We start from the raw sequence: 16,766 nt of genomic DNA, 5'->3' as shown, positions 1-16,766 counted from the left end.
AGTCTCTACCTGGTAATCCAGAGAATTCTTCCAGATGTTATCCAAGACCACAGTATTAGTCCATTCTCACACTGTTATAAAGAACTGCCTGAGACTGGGTAATCTAGAAAGGAAAGAGGTTTAATTGATTCACAGTTCCACATGGCTGGGGAGGCCTCAGGAAACTTAAAATCATAGCAGAAGGTGAAGGGATAGCCAGGAACTTTCTTTACAAGGCAGCAGGAAGGAGCATGAACACAGAAGGAACTACCAAACACGTACAAAACCATCAGATCTCATGTAATGTACTCACTATCACCAGAAAACCATGTGGGAAACCACCCCCATGATCCAATGATCTCCACCTGGTCTCTCCCTTGACACATGGGGATTATTGGGGATAATACAAGATGAGATTTGGGTGGGGACACAAAGCCTAACTATATCAGCCACCAAGCTGGTATCTCTGTAAGTGTGCAAGAACTACAGCATTACTAGGCTTGGGGTGCCCTAATGCAGATACAGCTGTAGTGAACAAAAACTTTGATCACAACAACCAAGTAGGTTTGAATACTTGGATAGCCTTCTCAAGAAGGATGAGTACAACAAGCCCAGACTATGAAGCCTACAATAAATACCTAAGTCTTCAATGCCTAGACATTGACAAACATCCACTAGCATCAAGACCATCGAAGAAAACATAACCTCATCAAAAGAACTAAATATGGCACCAGGGGCCAATCTCAGAGACACAGAGGTATATGACTTTTCAGACAGATAATTCAAAATAGCTGCTCTGAGGAAACTCAAATGAAACTCAAGATAACAGAGAAGAAATTTAGAATCCTATCAGATAAATTTAACAAAGAAATTAAAATAATTTTTAAAAGCGAAACAGAAATTCTTGAGTTGAAAAATGCATTTGACATTTAAAGAATTCATCAGAGTCTCTTAATAGCAGAAGTGATCAAGCAGAAGAAAGAATTCATGAGATTTATGAGCCTGTTTGAAAATAGAGAAGAAAAAAGAATAAAAAAGAATGAAGCATACCTATAAGATCTAGAAAATAGTCTCAAGGGAGTAAATCTAAGAGTAACTAGCCTTAAAAAGGAGGTAGAAAGAGAGAGAGAAACAGAAAGTTTATTCAAAAGGACAATAACAGAAAATTTCTGAAACTGAGAGAAACATACAAATATTCAAGTATAAGATGGTTATAGAATACGAAGTAGATTTAACCCATTATTAGTTTCATAATCAAACTCTCAAAGACTAAGGATAAAAAAGAATTCTAAAAGCAGCACAAGAACAGAAACAACACAATCGAGCTCCAATGCATCTGGCAGCAGACTTTTCAATGGAAACCTTACAGGCCAGGAGAGACCATCATGACATATGTAAAGTCCTGGCAAAAAAAATTTTTACTCTAGAGTAGCATATGCAACAAAAATATCCTTCAAACATGAAAGATAAATAGAGGTTCTCCCAGACAAACAAAAGTTGATGAATTTCATCATCAGACCTGTCCTACATGATATGCTACAGGCAGGTCCTTCATTCTGGAAAAAAAAAAGGATGTTAATGAGCAAGAGGAAATCATTTGCAGGTGCAAGGCTGACTGGTGACAGTAAGTACACAAACAAACACAGAATACTGTAACACTGAAATTGTGCTGTGTAAACTACTCCTAAGTAGTAATAGAAAGATGAAAAGATAAACAGACCAAAAATAATAAGTATAACTTTTCAACAGAGACAATACAATAATATACAAATAGAAACAGCAAAAAGTTACAAAGTGAGGACACAAAGTTAAAGTATTGTTTTTTTGGTTTTGAGACAGAGTCTCACTCTGTCACCAGGCACCAGACTGGAGTGCAGTGACGTGATCTTGGCTCACTGCAACCTCCGCTTCCCTGGTTCAAGCAATTCTCCTGCCTCCAGAGTAGCTGGGACTACAGGCCCGCACAACCACACCCAGCTAATTTTGTATTTTTTAGTAGAGATGAGGTTTCACCATGTTGGCCAGAATGGTCTCAATCTCTGGACCTCGTGATCTGCCCACCTCGGCCTCCAAAAGTGCGGGGATTACAGGCGTGAGCCAAGTATTGAATTTTTATTAGTTTTCTTTTTGTTAGTTTGTTTATGCAGTCAGTGTCGCATAAGCCATAAGGTACTATGTGCAAGCCTCATGATAATCTCCCATCTACAAATAAGTGATAAACCAAAAATGAAAAGTAAGAAAATAAAACCTAACAGCAGAGAAAATCACCTTCACTAAGAGAAAGACACGAAGAGAAGATAACAAAACAACCAAAAAACAAATAACAATATGGCAGGAGTAAATCCTTACTCATCAATAATAATACTGAATGTAAATGGGCTATAATCTCCAATCAAAAGACAAAGAGTGGCTGAATGGATAAAGAAACAATCTGTTGCTTGTAAGAGACACATCTCACCTAAAGAGACACATATAAACTGAAAATAAAGGAATGCAAAAGGATATTCCATGCAAATGAAAACCAAAAAGGAACAGAAAAAAAAAAGACAAAAAGTAACAGAAGTCACTATATTTATATCATACAAAACAGACTTCCAAAAAAAATTTTAAGAGACAAAGAAGGTCATTATAATAATAAAGAGTTCACTTCAGCAAAAGAACATAACAAGTGTAATTATATATGTACCAAATACTGGTGCACCAAGATATAAAGCAAATATTATTAGCACTAAAGGGAGAGATAAACCCCAATATAATAATAGCTGGAGACTTCAAAACCCCACTTTCAGCATTGGATAGATCATCCAGACACAAAGTCCACAAGGAAATATCAGACTTAATCTGCATTACTGGCCAGGCACAGTGGCTCTCACCTATAATCCCAGTACTTTGGGTGGCCAAGGCAGGCGGATCACCTGAGATCAGGAGTTTGAGACCAGCCTGGCTAACATGGTGAAACCCCATCTCTACTAAAAATACAAAATTAACAGGGTGTAGTGGCACATGCCCGTAATCCCAGCGATTTGGAAGGCTGAGGCAAGAGAATCATTTGAACCCAGAAGGTGGAGGTTGCAGTGAGTCAGGATCATGCCACTGGACTCCAGCTTGGGTGACAGAGCAAGACTCCATCTCAAAAAAAAAAAAGAAGAAAAAAAAAATCTGCACTAGACACCAAACAGACCAAATAAATATTTAAGAATATTTCACTGAAGGAGTGTACAACACACATTTTTCTTCTCAGCACATGAATTATTCTCAAGGACAGACCATATGTTAGGACACAAAACAAGTGGTAAGAAACTAAAAAAAAAAAAAAAAAAAAAACAAATAATATCAAGTATCTTCTCTGACCACAATGGAATAAAACTGGAAATTAATAATGAGGAATTTTGGAAACTACATAAACACATGGAAATTAAACAATATGCTCCTGAATGACCAGTGGGTGAAAGAAGAGATTAGGGAAGAAACTGGGCCACGCCCAGTGGCTCACACCTATAATCCCCACACTTTGGGAGGCCAAGATAGGTAGATCACTTGATACCAGGAGTTTGAGACCGGCCTGGCCAACATGGTGAAACCCCGTCTCTACTACAAAATACAAAAATTAGCCAGGTGTAGTGGCATGCACCTGTAATCCCAGCTACTCAGGAGGTTGAGGCAAGAAAATGGCTTGAACCCACAAGGCAGAGGTTGCAGTGAGCAGAGATCACACCACTGTACTCCAGCCCAGGTAACAGAGCAAGACTCCGTCTCAAAAGAAAAAGAAACTGAAAAATTTACTGAAGCAAATGATAATGGAAACATAACAAGCCAAAGCCTATGGGATACAGTAAAAGCAGAATTAAGGGGGACGTTTATAGCTGTAACAGCCTACATAAAAAACAAAAAAACCTTCAAATAAACAACCTAATGATGCACCTTAAAGAACTAGAAGAGCAAAGGGAAAACAAGCCTAAACCTAAAGTTAGCAGAAGAAAATAAATAAAGATCAGAGCAGAAATAAAAGAAATTTAAAAGAAGAAAACAATACAAAAATCAACAAAACAAAAAGTTGGTTTTTGAAATGATTAAAAAACTGACAAACCTTTAGCCAGACTAAAAAAAAAGAGAGAAGACCCAAATTTAAAAAAAAAAATCAGAGATAAAAAAGGAAACATTATAACTCATACTGCAGAAATTCAAAGGATCATTAGAGGCTACTATGAACAATTATGTGCCAACAAATTAGAAAACCCAGGCTGGAGTGCAATGGTGCAAATCTCTGCTCACTGCAACCACCACCTCCCAGGTTCCAGTGATTCTACTGCCTCGGCCTCCCAAATAGCTGGGATTACAGCCATGCTCCACCACACCCAGCTAATTTTGTATCTTTAGTAGAGATGGGGTTTCTCCATGTTGGCCAGGCTGGTCTTGAACTCCAGACCTCAGGTGACTTGCAAACCTCAGCCTCCCAAGGTGCTGGGATTACAGGCGTGAGCCACCGAATCTGGCCTCTACCCAACATTTAAAGAAGATCTAATACCAATCCTACTTAAACAATTCTGAAAAACAGCAAAGGAGGGAATACTTACAAACTCACTCCATGAGGCGAGTTATTACCCTGATACCAAAATCAGACAGAGATGCATAAAAAATAACCACACACACACAAAACTACAGGCCAGTATCTCTGATAAACACTGATGAAAAAATCCTCAACAAAATATGAACAAACTGAATTAACTAACACACTAAAAGGATTACCAACTGGGATTTAATCCAAGAATGTAAGGATGATTCACACAACATATGTAAATCAATTAATTTGATACATAGAATTAAGGACAAAAACCATATGATGATTTCAATTGATGCTGAGAAAGCATTTGACAAAATTCAACATGATAAAAACTCTCAAAAACCTGGGTATAGAAGAAACATACCTCAACATAATAAAGCCTATATACAACAGACCCAGAGCTGGTGTAATAGTGAATGGGAAAAAACTGAAAGCCTTCTCTAAGATATGGAAGAATACAAGGATGCCCACTGTCACTACTGTTAATCAACATATTATGAAAGTCCTAAGCTAAAGCAATAAGAAAATAAAAAGTATCTAAATTGGCAAGAATAAAGTCAAATTATCCTTGTTTGCAGATGATACTACCTTACATTTGGAAAAACCCAGACTCCACCAAAAAAACTATTACAACTGATAAAGTCAGTAAAGCTGCAGGATACAAAATCAACGTACAAAAATCAGTAGCATTTCCATAGGCCTGAACAATGAAGAATCTGAAAAAGAAATCAAGGAAGTAATCCCATTTACAACTGCTACAAATAAAATTAAATACTCAGCAATTAATCATGAGATCCTGACATCTGCAACAACATGGATGAAACGAGAGGTCGAAACTAGAGGTCGTAAGTGAAATAAGCCAGGCACGGAAAGATAAACCTTGCATGTTCTCACTTATTTGTAGGAGGTAAAAATTAAAACAACTGAACTCATAAAGAGTAGAATGATGGTTACTAGAGGCTGGGAAGGCTAGGTGGAGGAAGGTAGGGGGACATGGCGCTGGTTAATGGGTACAAAATATAGTAAAAAAGATTGAATAAGACCTAGTCTTCGCTAGCACAAGGTGACTACAGTCAAAAATAATTTAATTCACATTTTAAAATAACAAGGTGTATAACTGGATTGTTTGTAACACAAAGGATAAATGCTTGGGGGTTGGATACCTCATTTACCCGGATACAATTATTACACATTATCAAAATATCCCGTATCACATATCCCCTAAATATACACATCTACTATGCACCCACAGGCATTTTAAATAAAAAAAAATTTTTTTAATATTGTTTTAAAGAACAAAATTAACAGGGCATTGTGGCGTGCACCTGCCATCCAGAGGAGGGAAAATTCCCTGAGCCCAGGAGCCCAAGGCTGCAGTGAGCTATGATCATGCCCCTGCACTCCAGCCTGAGTGACAGAGAGAAACCTTGTCTCTAACAACACACATAAATATTACTTATCTACCACAGCACTCTCTTCTGATGATTCTCCATGACATAATCATTCCTGTCCTTTCCAGAATCTATAGAAAAGGGCAATGACATGGCTGTTGCCACTATAGATTCACTGGATCTTTTGGTTAATCTCATTAGGCCTATAATAGGCCTAAAATCAATGAAGAGGACTATTCTTTGCAATCATCAGGAATCGGTCCCAATATGTAAATGAATATTACTTAGTCCACTCTACTTCCTCTGCCTGTAGTAATCTCTCTTTTTTTTTTTTTTTTTTTTAAAGACAGTGTCTCACTCTGTTGCCTAGGCTGGAATACAGCGGCGTAATCTTGGCTCACTGCCACCTCCGCCTCCTGGGTTCAAGCAATTCTCCTACCTCAGCCTTTTGAGTAGCTGGGATTACAGGCATGTGCCACCAAATCCGACTAATTTTTGTATTATTAGTAGAGAAGGGTTTTCACCATGTTGGTCAGGCTAGTCTCGAACTCCTGACCTCAAGTGATCCACCCACCTCGGCCTCCCAAAGCACTGGGATTACAGGCGTGAGCTACCGTGTCCCGCCCCTCTACCTGTACTAATCCCGTTTCTCCAAACCCTTTCTTCCTTCTTCTAAGGCAGTAGTTCTCCACTGGCTTAGGTTTCTGTCAAAATCACATGGAAAGCTAAAAGAAAATACAAAGACCCAATCTTGTTGAAGAAACATAGGCTGCTTGTATATTTTTGGCAAATTTGCTAGATGATTCTATCATACAAACATTGGTACCAAACTGCTCTACTCAGGGGTTCTCAAATTGGTTGCACATTGAAATAACTTGGGCAACTTTTAAATACACAGACACTGCAATAATTAGAAACACTGTTGAGACTCCAGAATCAGTATTTTAAAAGCTTGCCAGGTGTGACCGAACATCATCTACATTACCTGGGAGCTGGTTACAACTACAGAATCTCTAGAACACCCCAGTCTTGTTAGAAGTGCAGAATCTGAATCTGCATTTACCAACATCTCCAGGTGGCTTATTTACAGGGAACAATCCACTGTTTCTTCAACTGGGCTGCATACTGGCATGACCTGGGGAGCTTTAAAAATTACTAACGCCTGCTTCTTATTCACAATCTGGTTTTAATTAGCCTGTGTTGCAACCTGGTTCATCCACTACCACTTTGCTGAGAATTCATCAAAGGCAGCTAAATCACTAAGTCACATTCACTAACGTTAAAAGGACGGACCACTCTTCAGGGTGTGTCATGGCAGATACAGTCCCCATAAGTGAGCAAAAATAAAGGAGGCCTTTAGAACAGTCATCAGCACACTTTTTCTGTCAAGGGCTAGATGTAATAAGTATTTAAGCTTGTGGGTCATGTGGCCTCTATCACAACTACTCAACCCTACTGCTATGGTGTAAAAGTAGCCACAGACAATACGGAAACAAAAGAACATAGCTGTGTTCAAATAAAAAATTTATATGCACACCTGCCCCCACCCAAAAAAAAAGGCAATGGGCTGGATTTGGCCTGCAATGCATGGGTTGCCAAACTCTCAACAGTGGTTCTCAAATGTTACAATACATTCTGATGTATTGTAACATTGAACCTGGAAGGCTTGCTCAAACACAGATTACAAACTTACAGTTTCTGATTCAGCAGATCTGGAGGGAGCTCTGAGAATCTACAGTTCTAACAAGTTCCCAGGTGATGCTGATACTGCTGGTCCAGGCACCACTAGTTAAGGATCACTTACCTCAAACGTTACTAGTGGTTCTCAAACTTTACTGCATGTCAGAATTACCTGGGAAGATTTTTTTTAATTCTATGCTACACTTCAAATGACAAAAATAAAACTCTGGGGGAATGTGGACCAGTTTACTATTGTCAAGCTTCCTAACACTGTGTCCTGACACACAGATCAGGTATTGAAAGGCTACCTATATATATGACCACCACCCATTCCTCCCATCCCTGCATGTGGATGCCACTCTCCCACTTACACAGCAGAGTTTATTTTCCTTATCCTGAATCTGGGGTGGCTCTGAGTCTTACTTTGATCAAAAGGATGTAGCAGAAGTGATGCAATGTGACTTCTAGGCCCAGGTTTTAAGAGACCATGTACCCACTGATTTCACATTCGTGAAGGCCAACTATCACACTAAGAAGTCTGACTAGCTGGGCACTGTGGCTCACGTCTATAATCCCAGCTCTTAACGAGGCAGAGGTGGGAGGATAGCTTGAGCCCAGGAGTCCGTGACGGGCCTGGGCAATATAACGACACCCCATTTAAAAAAAAAAAAAAAGGAAGTGTGACTAGCCTGCTGGGAAGAGAGGTCAAATGCAGAGAGAAGTCCTAGAAGATGAGAGACTCCAGAGGGTGAAAGCAGCTTAGCCAACGCCAGCCACTCCAGCCACTCTAGCTAAGGTAGCAAACATGCTGACTCTTTCAACCAGTCAAGCCACCCAGCCAACACCAACTAGAGCAGAACAAGCTCCAAGCCCCACTTGGTGGTTGTTTCAAGTCACAAAAGTTTTGGGGCAGTTGTTAAACAGTCAAAGTTACTGATGAGCTGTTGACAGCCATATTTAAGATATTGATGTTTATAAGTTTCTACAGTGATTTTTAAAGCTGCCAACTACTTAGTATAATTCCAAAATCTACAACTGACAAAATTACATTTTGATACTATTTGTATGACTCTGTTAACTCTCTAGATTTTTGTTTTTGTTTCTGAGACTGAGTCTTGCTTTCACCCAGGCTGGAGTGCAGTGGCACAATCTCAGCTCACTGCAACCTACACCTCCTGGGTTCTAGCGATTCTCCTGGCTCAGCCTCCCAAGTAGCTGGGATTACATGCATGCGCCACCATGCCTGGCTAATTTTTGCATTTTTAATAGAGACAGGGTTTCACCATGTTGGCCAGACTGGTCTCGAACTCCTGACCTCAAATGATCCACCCATCTCAGCCTCCCAAAGTGCTGAGATAACAAGCGTTGTTATCCCAGCCACTGTCTGTAAATTCTGAAGGTAGTAATTATGACTTTGCCAAAGCTATATTCTTCCTCCTGCATTCCTATTTGAATCATCCAAAACTATTTATCATTTTTTTAGTCACAATTTATGTGTTATCATTTCATCTGTTTATTTTTCACATTTTTCCAACTAACCATGAAGGTATACAAACTTGTTTCCATAGCATCATCATTTAGTATTACAGATTCCTATTAGAATACAATTGTTTTCATTATTTTTCAATTGATACTTCATTTTTATTTATCATTGGCTTTTGGTGTAAATTAGCTAAACTCTTAATTCTATGCTAAATTTCATTTATAATAACTCCTATTCAAAAAAAATTTCTAAAGAAATTGAGTATACATAAAACATTTTAAATACATTGTAGGCCTTTAGAGATTCAAAAAATTTTTTAATCTGATTTTCTGATCACACATAATATTTATGGCATTGACTAAATGTTTTATTTACTAAATGCCTAATTTTTAATTTCACTTTTATTTTAGGTTTGGATACATGTGCAGGTGATATAGGTAAACTCATATAGGAGTTTGACGTACAGATTATTTCATCACCCACATAATAAGCATAGTACTTAATAAGTTATTTTTGTCTAATCCTCTACCTTCTCCCACCCTCCACCCTCCACCCTCAAGGGCTCCAGTGACAGTTATTCCCCTCTTTGTGTCCATGTGTTCTCATTATTTAGCTCTCACTTATAAGTGAGAACATGTAGTATTTGGTTTTCTGTTCCTATGTTAGTTTGGATAATGGCTTCCAGCTCCATCCACGTTCCTACAAAGGATATGATTGCATTCTTTTTTTATGCCTGCACAGTATTCCACAGTGTATTTTCTTTATCCAATCTGTCGTTGATGGGCATTTAGGTTGATTCTATGTCTTTGCTATTGTGAATAGTGCTGCAATGAATAGTTGTGTGCATGTGTCTTTACGGTAGAATGATTTTTACTCCTCTGGGTATATACCCAGTAATGGGATTGCTGAGTTGAATGGCAGTTCTGCTTTTAGCTCTTTGAGGAATCACCACACTGCTTTCCACAATGGTTGATCTAATTTACACTTCCACGAGCAGTGTATAAGCATTCCCTTTTCTCCACAATTTTGCCAGCATCTGTTATTTTTTGACTTTTTAATAATACCTATTCTGACTGGTATGAGATGGAATCTCATTGTGGTTTTGATTTGCATTTCTCTAGTGATTAGTGATACTCAACATCTTTTCATATGCTTCTTGGTGGTATATGCATTCTTTTGAAGTGTCTGTTCATGTCTTTTGCCCACTTTTTAACTGGGTTTTTTGCTTGTTAATTTAAGTTCCTTACAGATTCTGGATATCACAGCACTGTCAGATGAATAGTTTGCAAATATTTTCTCCCATTACAGTAGTCTGTTTACTCTGTTGACAGTTTCTTTTGCTGTGCAGAAGCTCTTTAGTTTAATTAGGTCCCATTTGTCAATTTTTGCTTTTGTTGCAATTGCTTTTGGCATCTTTGTCACTGTATCTTTGCCAAGGCCTATGTCTTCAATGGTATTTCCCAGATTTTCTTCCAGGGTGTTTATAGTTTTGGATTATACACTAGAGTCTTTAATCCATTCTGAGTTGATTTTTGTATACAGGGTAAAGAAGGGGTCCAGTTTCAATCTTAAGCATATGGCTAGCCAGTTATCCCAGCACTATTTACTGAATAGGGAATCCTTTTCTCCATTGTTTGTTTGCAGCCTTATTTCTGAACTTTCTTCTCTGTTCCACTAGTCTATGTGTCTGTTTCTGTTCTAGTACCATGCTGTTTGGTTACTGTGGCCCTGTAGTATAGTTTAAAGTCTGGGCCAGACGTGGTGACTCATGCCTGTAATCCCAACGCTTTGGGAGGCCAAGGTGGGTGAATCACTTGAGGTCAGGAGTTCAAGACTAGCCTGGACAACACGGTGAAACCCCGTCTCTACTAAAAATACAAAAAATTACCGAGGCGTGGTGGTGGGCACCTGTAATCCCAGCTACTCAGGAGGCTGAGGCAGGAGATTTGCTTGATACTGGGAGGTGGAGGTTGCAGTGAGCCAAGAGATTGAGCCATTGCCTGGACAACTAAAGTGAAACTCTGTCTTAAAAAAATAATAATTTGAAGTCTGGAACGTGATACCTCCGGCTCTATTATTTTTTAATTTTTTTTTTTTTTGCTTAGGATTATCTTGGCTATTCGAACTTTTTGATTACAAATGAATTTTTTTTTAAGTTGTTTTCTAGTTCTGTGAAGAATATCGTTAGTAGTTTAATGGGAATAGCTCTGAATCTGTAAATTGCTTTGGGCTGATTTTAACAGTATTGATTCTACCTATCCATGAGCATTTAATGTTCTTCCATTTGTTTGTGTCATCTCTAATTTCTCTGAGCAGTGTTTTTAATCCTTATTATAGAGACCTTTCACCTCCCTGGTCAGCTGTATTCCTAGGTATTTTATTCTTTTTGTGGCAGCTATCAACAGGATTGTGTTCCTGAGCTGGCTCTCAGGTTGGATGTTGGTGTACAGAAATGCTACTGATTTGAGGCCGGGCGCGGTGGCTCACGCCTGTAATCCCTTTGGGAGGCCAAGTCAGGTGGATCATGAGGTCAGGAGACTGAGACCATACTGGCTAACATGGTGAAACCCCATCTCTACTAAAAATTAAAAAAAAAAAAAAAAAAAAAGTAGCCAGGTGTGGTGGTACGCGCTTGTAGTCCTAGCTACTCAGGAGACTGAGGAAGGAGAATCGCTTGCACCCAGAAGACGGAGGTTGCAGTGAGGTGAGATTGCGCCACTGCACTACAGACTGGGCTGCAGAACGAGACTTTGTCTCAAAAATAAAAAAGAAATGCTACTAATTTTTATATGTTGATTTTGTATCCTGAAATTTTGCTAAAGTTGTTTAGCAGCTGAATGAGTTTTTGGGCTGAGACTATAGGGTTTTCTAGATGTCGCATCACATCGTCTGCAAACAGGGATGGTTTGACTTCCTCTCTTCCTATTTAGATGTCCTTTATTTCCTTCTATTTCCTGACTGCCCTGACCAGGACTTCCAATACTACGTTGAATAGGAGTGGTGGGGGAGGGCATCCTTGTCTTATGCTGATTTTCAAGAGGAATGCTTCCCAAAAAAATGATTTTTTGTTTTGTTTTTGAGACAGTCTTCCTCTGTTGCCCAAGCTGGAGCGCAGCAGTGTGATCTCAGCTCACTGCAACCTCCACCTCCCAGGCTCAAGAATTCTCATGTCTCAGACTTCCAAGTAGCTGATTATATAGATTATACAGGCACACACCACCAAGCCCAGCTAATTTTTTTATTTTTAGTAGAGATGGGGTTTTGCCATGGCCAGGCTGGTCTCAAACTCCTGGCCTCAAGTGATTCACTTGCCTCAGCCTCCCAAAGTGCTCGGATTACAGGCATAAGCCACTACGCCCAGCCCAAAATTCTGAATTTTATAATCTTTCAATAAAATTTACATTGAAATATTTTAAGAATGCAAAATTACACATTCATACAGAAAAATACTTGTACTCTAAGCCTCTGCAAACACAAAATAAGACACAATTTTATGAGATTAGTTACAATAATATCAGATCAAGAAGCTAACTACAAGATTATTCAGTCAAGAGCTATAGCCAGAATGGCGCATACAGTAGCAGAATTATATAATGTACCAGCCTACAAGAAAAACTGTCAAGAACTTTGTTAATTTCCAAAGCAGCAAAAGAAATAGAAAAGGTGCCACATTTCAATAACAGAATAACATTTTATGGCATGCCTGATAAACACAGCCATAATGACCAATCCTAAATACTGTATCAAAAATTTTTCATTGCTGAGTGATGATTCTGCACATCAGTAACTGTGCTCAAGTTAATAGCAGAAAAAAAACCTGAGGTTGGACACAGTGGCTCACGCCTCTAATCTCAGCATTGGGAGTCCCAGAGAGGATCACTTTAGCACAGGCGCTCAATAGCAACCTGGGCAACACAGTGAGACCCTATCTCTATATTTTAAAAAAAAAAAAAAAAAAAAAAAAAAGACCAGGCACAATGGCTCACACCTTGTAATCCCAGTACTTTGGGAGGCTGAGGCAAGAACATCACTTGAGCTCAGGAGTTCAAGACCAGCCTGGGCAACACAGCAAGACCCCCTCTCTACAAAATAAAAAATTAGCCTGGCATAGTTATACCTGGAAGGCTGAGGCATAAGTCTGAGCCCAGAATGAGGCAACAGTGAGCTATGCACTGCACTCCAAACTTGGTGACAGAGCAAAACTCTGTCTCAAAACAAAATAAACTCTGAATATATTATCTTGGAAGAGCACTGACTGTTTTGCAAACTACCTAAAGACACTGCTAATGATAAAAGTCAAAATGCTGAAGAAAAACTTTGAAACAAAAAAGATATAATGGCAATATGATAATTTTGCATACTGATAGTGTAGCTAGCAATGACTGCAAGATGTAAATTGGCAGTAAGAATTTATTTGGAACCAGGCGAAGTGGCTCACATCTGTAATCCCAGCACTTGAAGACACTGATGTGGGAGGATTCAGCCCAGAAGTTTACTTAAAAATAAAAATAAAAAATTTATTTGGAAAACTCTGATGATCTACTAAAACATTTCACAGAGGATCTTTCATACATAAAAGTATGCATGTAGAGATGACATATATTAATCACAGATTAAATGTTATCAAAATGATAAATAAATCTAAGAATATTTAAACACTTAGTATCATCAAAGAAATACTATGAGAATATCACTATATTCTATTTCATACAAAAGTGTACTGACTTCCAGGAAACAAACTTTTCTAAAATTTATGAATTAAAAGTAGAATTCAACGCTTGGAAGAAATAATTCTCAACTTGCAAATTTAACACTAGTTACTGACTTAAAAAATGGCTTTACTAACTAGCACTCTGTTATCTGATGAACTTACATGAAGCAGTCCTTAAAATTTCTGACAGTTAGGCCAGTTACAGTGGCTCATGCCTTTAATCCTAGCACTTTGGGAGGCTGAGGTGGGTGGATCACCTGAGGTCAGGAGTTCAAGACCAGCCTGGCCATCATGGTGAAAACCCATCTTTTAAAAAAAAAAAAAATCTGACAATTAACATACACTGCCTGGGACAGTGGCTCACGTCTGTAATCCCAACACTTTAGGAGGCCAAGGCAGGCGATCATTTGAGGTTAGGAGTTAGAAACCAGCCTAGTCAACATGGTGAAAGCCCATCTCTACTAAAAATACAAAAATGAGCCAGGCATGGTGATGGGCACCTATAATCCCAGCTACTTGGGAGGCTGAGGTAGGAGAATTGCTTGAGCCCAGGAGGGGGAGGTTGCAGTGAGTAGAGACTGCACCACTGCACTCCAGGGTAACAGAGCAAGACTGCATCTCAAACAAACAAACAAAAAACATATACTAACAAACTTTATGGATTCAAACTGTTGGAAACATGAGGCTAAAAATGAGTCATTAAGTGAGTCAGTGCTATCATCTGAATTCAAAAAGAAAATTATTAAAAGTAGGCAGAAGGGGGAAGAGGCAGAGCAACTTCTGTGTAAACCTGTAGAAGGCCTTCATTCTTTTATTCAAAATCCATCCAGGTCAATCACTGTAATCCCAGCACTTTGGGAGGTTAAGATGGGTGGATCACTTGAGGTCAGGAGTTCGAGACCAGCCTGGCCAACATGGCAAAACCTCGTCTCTACTAAAAATACAAAAAATAAAATAAAAAATTAGCTGAGTGTGGTGGTGAGTACCTGTAGTCCCATCTACTAGGGAGGCAGAGGCACAAGCATCACTTGAACCTGGGAGGTGGAGGTTGCAGTGAGCCGAGATCATGCCACTGAACTCCAGCCTGAGCAACAGAGCAGGACTCCATCTCAAGAAAAAAAAAATCCAATTTATCCCAGAAAATTTAAGCATTACTTATGTCAATCAGAGAAAAAGAAGAGCAATTCCATTTTATAAATGACTGCCTCTTTGAAATACAACTTAAGGAGATTAAATTATTTAAGTTCTAATTATATGTGAAACAGGAGTTGCTGAGAGTTAGGGGAAAAGGGCAACAAGTATTCCACCGCCTTTCACTAATATGCCTATAGGGGCAGTTTCCATTAGCAATGACCAATAATTTGAAAGGATCATCAATTTTAAATCTTGACCAGGAGTTGCTTGAAAATATTTCACGCAGAAGATTCTTTTTTTTTTTTTAAGTTATGTTTATTGAGAAGCAAGCTCAACTTTCTCATGAAAATATTTTTTTAAATATCTGGACCAGGCATGGTGGCTCGCTTGTATAATCCCAGAATTTTGGGAGGCCAGGACAGGTGGATTACTGAAGTCAGGAGTTTGAGACCAACCTGGCCAACATGGTAAAACCCCATCTCTACTAAAAACACAAAAATTAGCTGGGTGTGGGAACAGGCACCTATAATCCCAGCTACTTGGGAGACTGAGGCAGGAGAATCACTTGAACCCAAGAGGGAGAGGATACAGTGAGCCAAGGTCACACTACTGCACTCTGGCCTCGGTGACAGAGTGAGACTCTGTCTCAAAAAATAAAAATAAAATATCTGGAAGTGTTATACACATTCAATACATAATATCTTCCCTAACACTGTTTTCTAAAAACATGATTCCATTAAGAAGAAACTTAAAATGTTTTCATCCAGATAGGTGCCCTTATCTCCCCCTGAAGTTTTCTCCAGTGTTCCATACGAACATGACTATCATTTTCAAACTGTGCCATGAGATGAGGGAGTTGGGAAAAACTGAAACTACCATGTTCTCACTGCCTAAAACCATCTGTTGAGTGAATTAATATAAAGCTCTAAATTGAAAAATCAAATGTACAAAAAAGAAAAATACTGGCCAGCTAGAGTGGCTCACACCTGTAATCTCAGCACTTTGGGAAGCTGAGGCAGGACAATCACTTCAGCCCAGGAGTTCGAGACCAGCCTGGATGACATAGCAAGATCCCATCTCTACAAAAAAATTAATTAGCTGAGCATGGTGGTGCAGGCCTGTGGTCCCAGCTACTCAAAAAGGCTGAGGCAAGAGGATCACTTGAGCCCACGAATTTGAGGCTGCAGTGAGTTATGAACACACTACTGCCTGGGCAACGGAGAAAGACCCTGTCTCAAAAACATTATTAATTCAAGCCAAAAGAGTCATATATTTTAATAGAATGGATGTAGCAAATCAATTTTAAACTTGCATTCAGGAAAGTAATAATCAAATAAATATTCCAAGCTCCTTATACCAACAGCAAATTACAATCCAAAAGTATCATCAATGGAGTCACCAAAACCTCTTAAATTCTAGAATAGTAATCTTCAAACCAACTCTAATATCTAGTAGAATGTGGCATAGATGACCTGCTCTGAAAAAGTCATGTGTGTTCACATCTTATAAAAAACATATGAGTTAAAGCAAGCACAGTGGCTCACAACTGTAATCCTAGCACTTTGGGTGGCCAAGACGGGTGGATCAGTTGAGGTCAGGAGTTTGAGACTAGCCTGGCCAACATGGTAAAACCCCATCTCTTCGGAAAATATAAACGTTAGCTGGGCGTGGTGGTGGGCACCTGTAAATCCCAGCCACTCAGGATGCTAAGGCACAAGAATCGCTTGAACCCAGGAGGCAGAGGTTGCAGTGAGCCAAGATCATGCCCTCCAGCCTGGGCAACAGAGTAAGACTCCATCTCAAAAACAAAAACAAATAAAATACATA

General features: G+C 39.1%; 1 protein-coding gene across 7 annotated transcripts in view; it reads right to left on the bottom strand.

Annotated features, from left to right (window-relative positions):
• The window catches only part of ACAP2 (ArfGAP with coiled-coil, ankyrin repeat and PH domains 2), a 164,231-nt gene that overhangs the window by 79,709 nt on the left and 67,756 nt on the right, over window positions 1-16,766 (bottom strand). The window lies entirely within an intron of this gene.

Source organism: Sapajus apella, unplaced genomic scaffold (genome assembly GCF_009761245.1).
Source record: "Sapajus apella isolate SASKATOON/1434 unplaced genomic scaffold, GSC_monkey_1.0 scaffold38, whole genome shotgun sequence".
In the NCBI taxonomy this organism is placed as follows: domain Eukaryota; kingdom Metazoa; phylum Chordata; class Mammalia; order Primates; family Cebidae; genus Sapajus; species Sapajus apella.
Note: the sequence above shows the minus strand (reverse complement) of the source record. Positions and strands in the feature narration are given on the sequence as shown.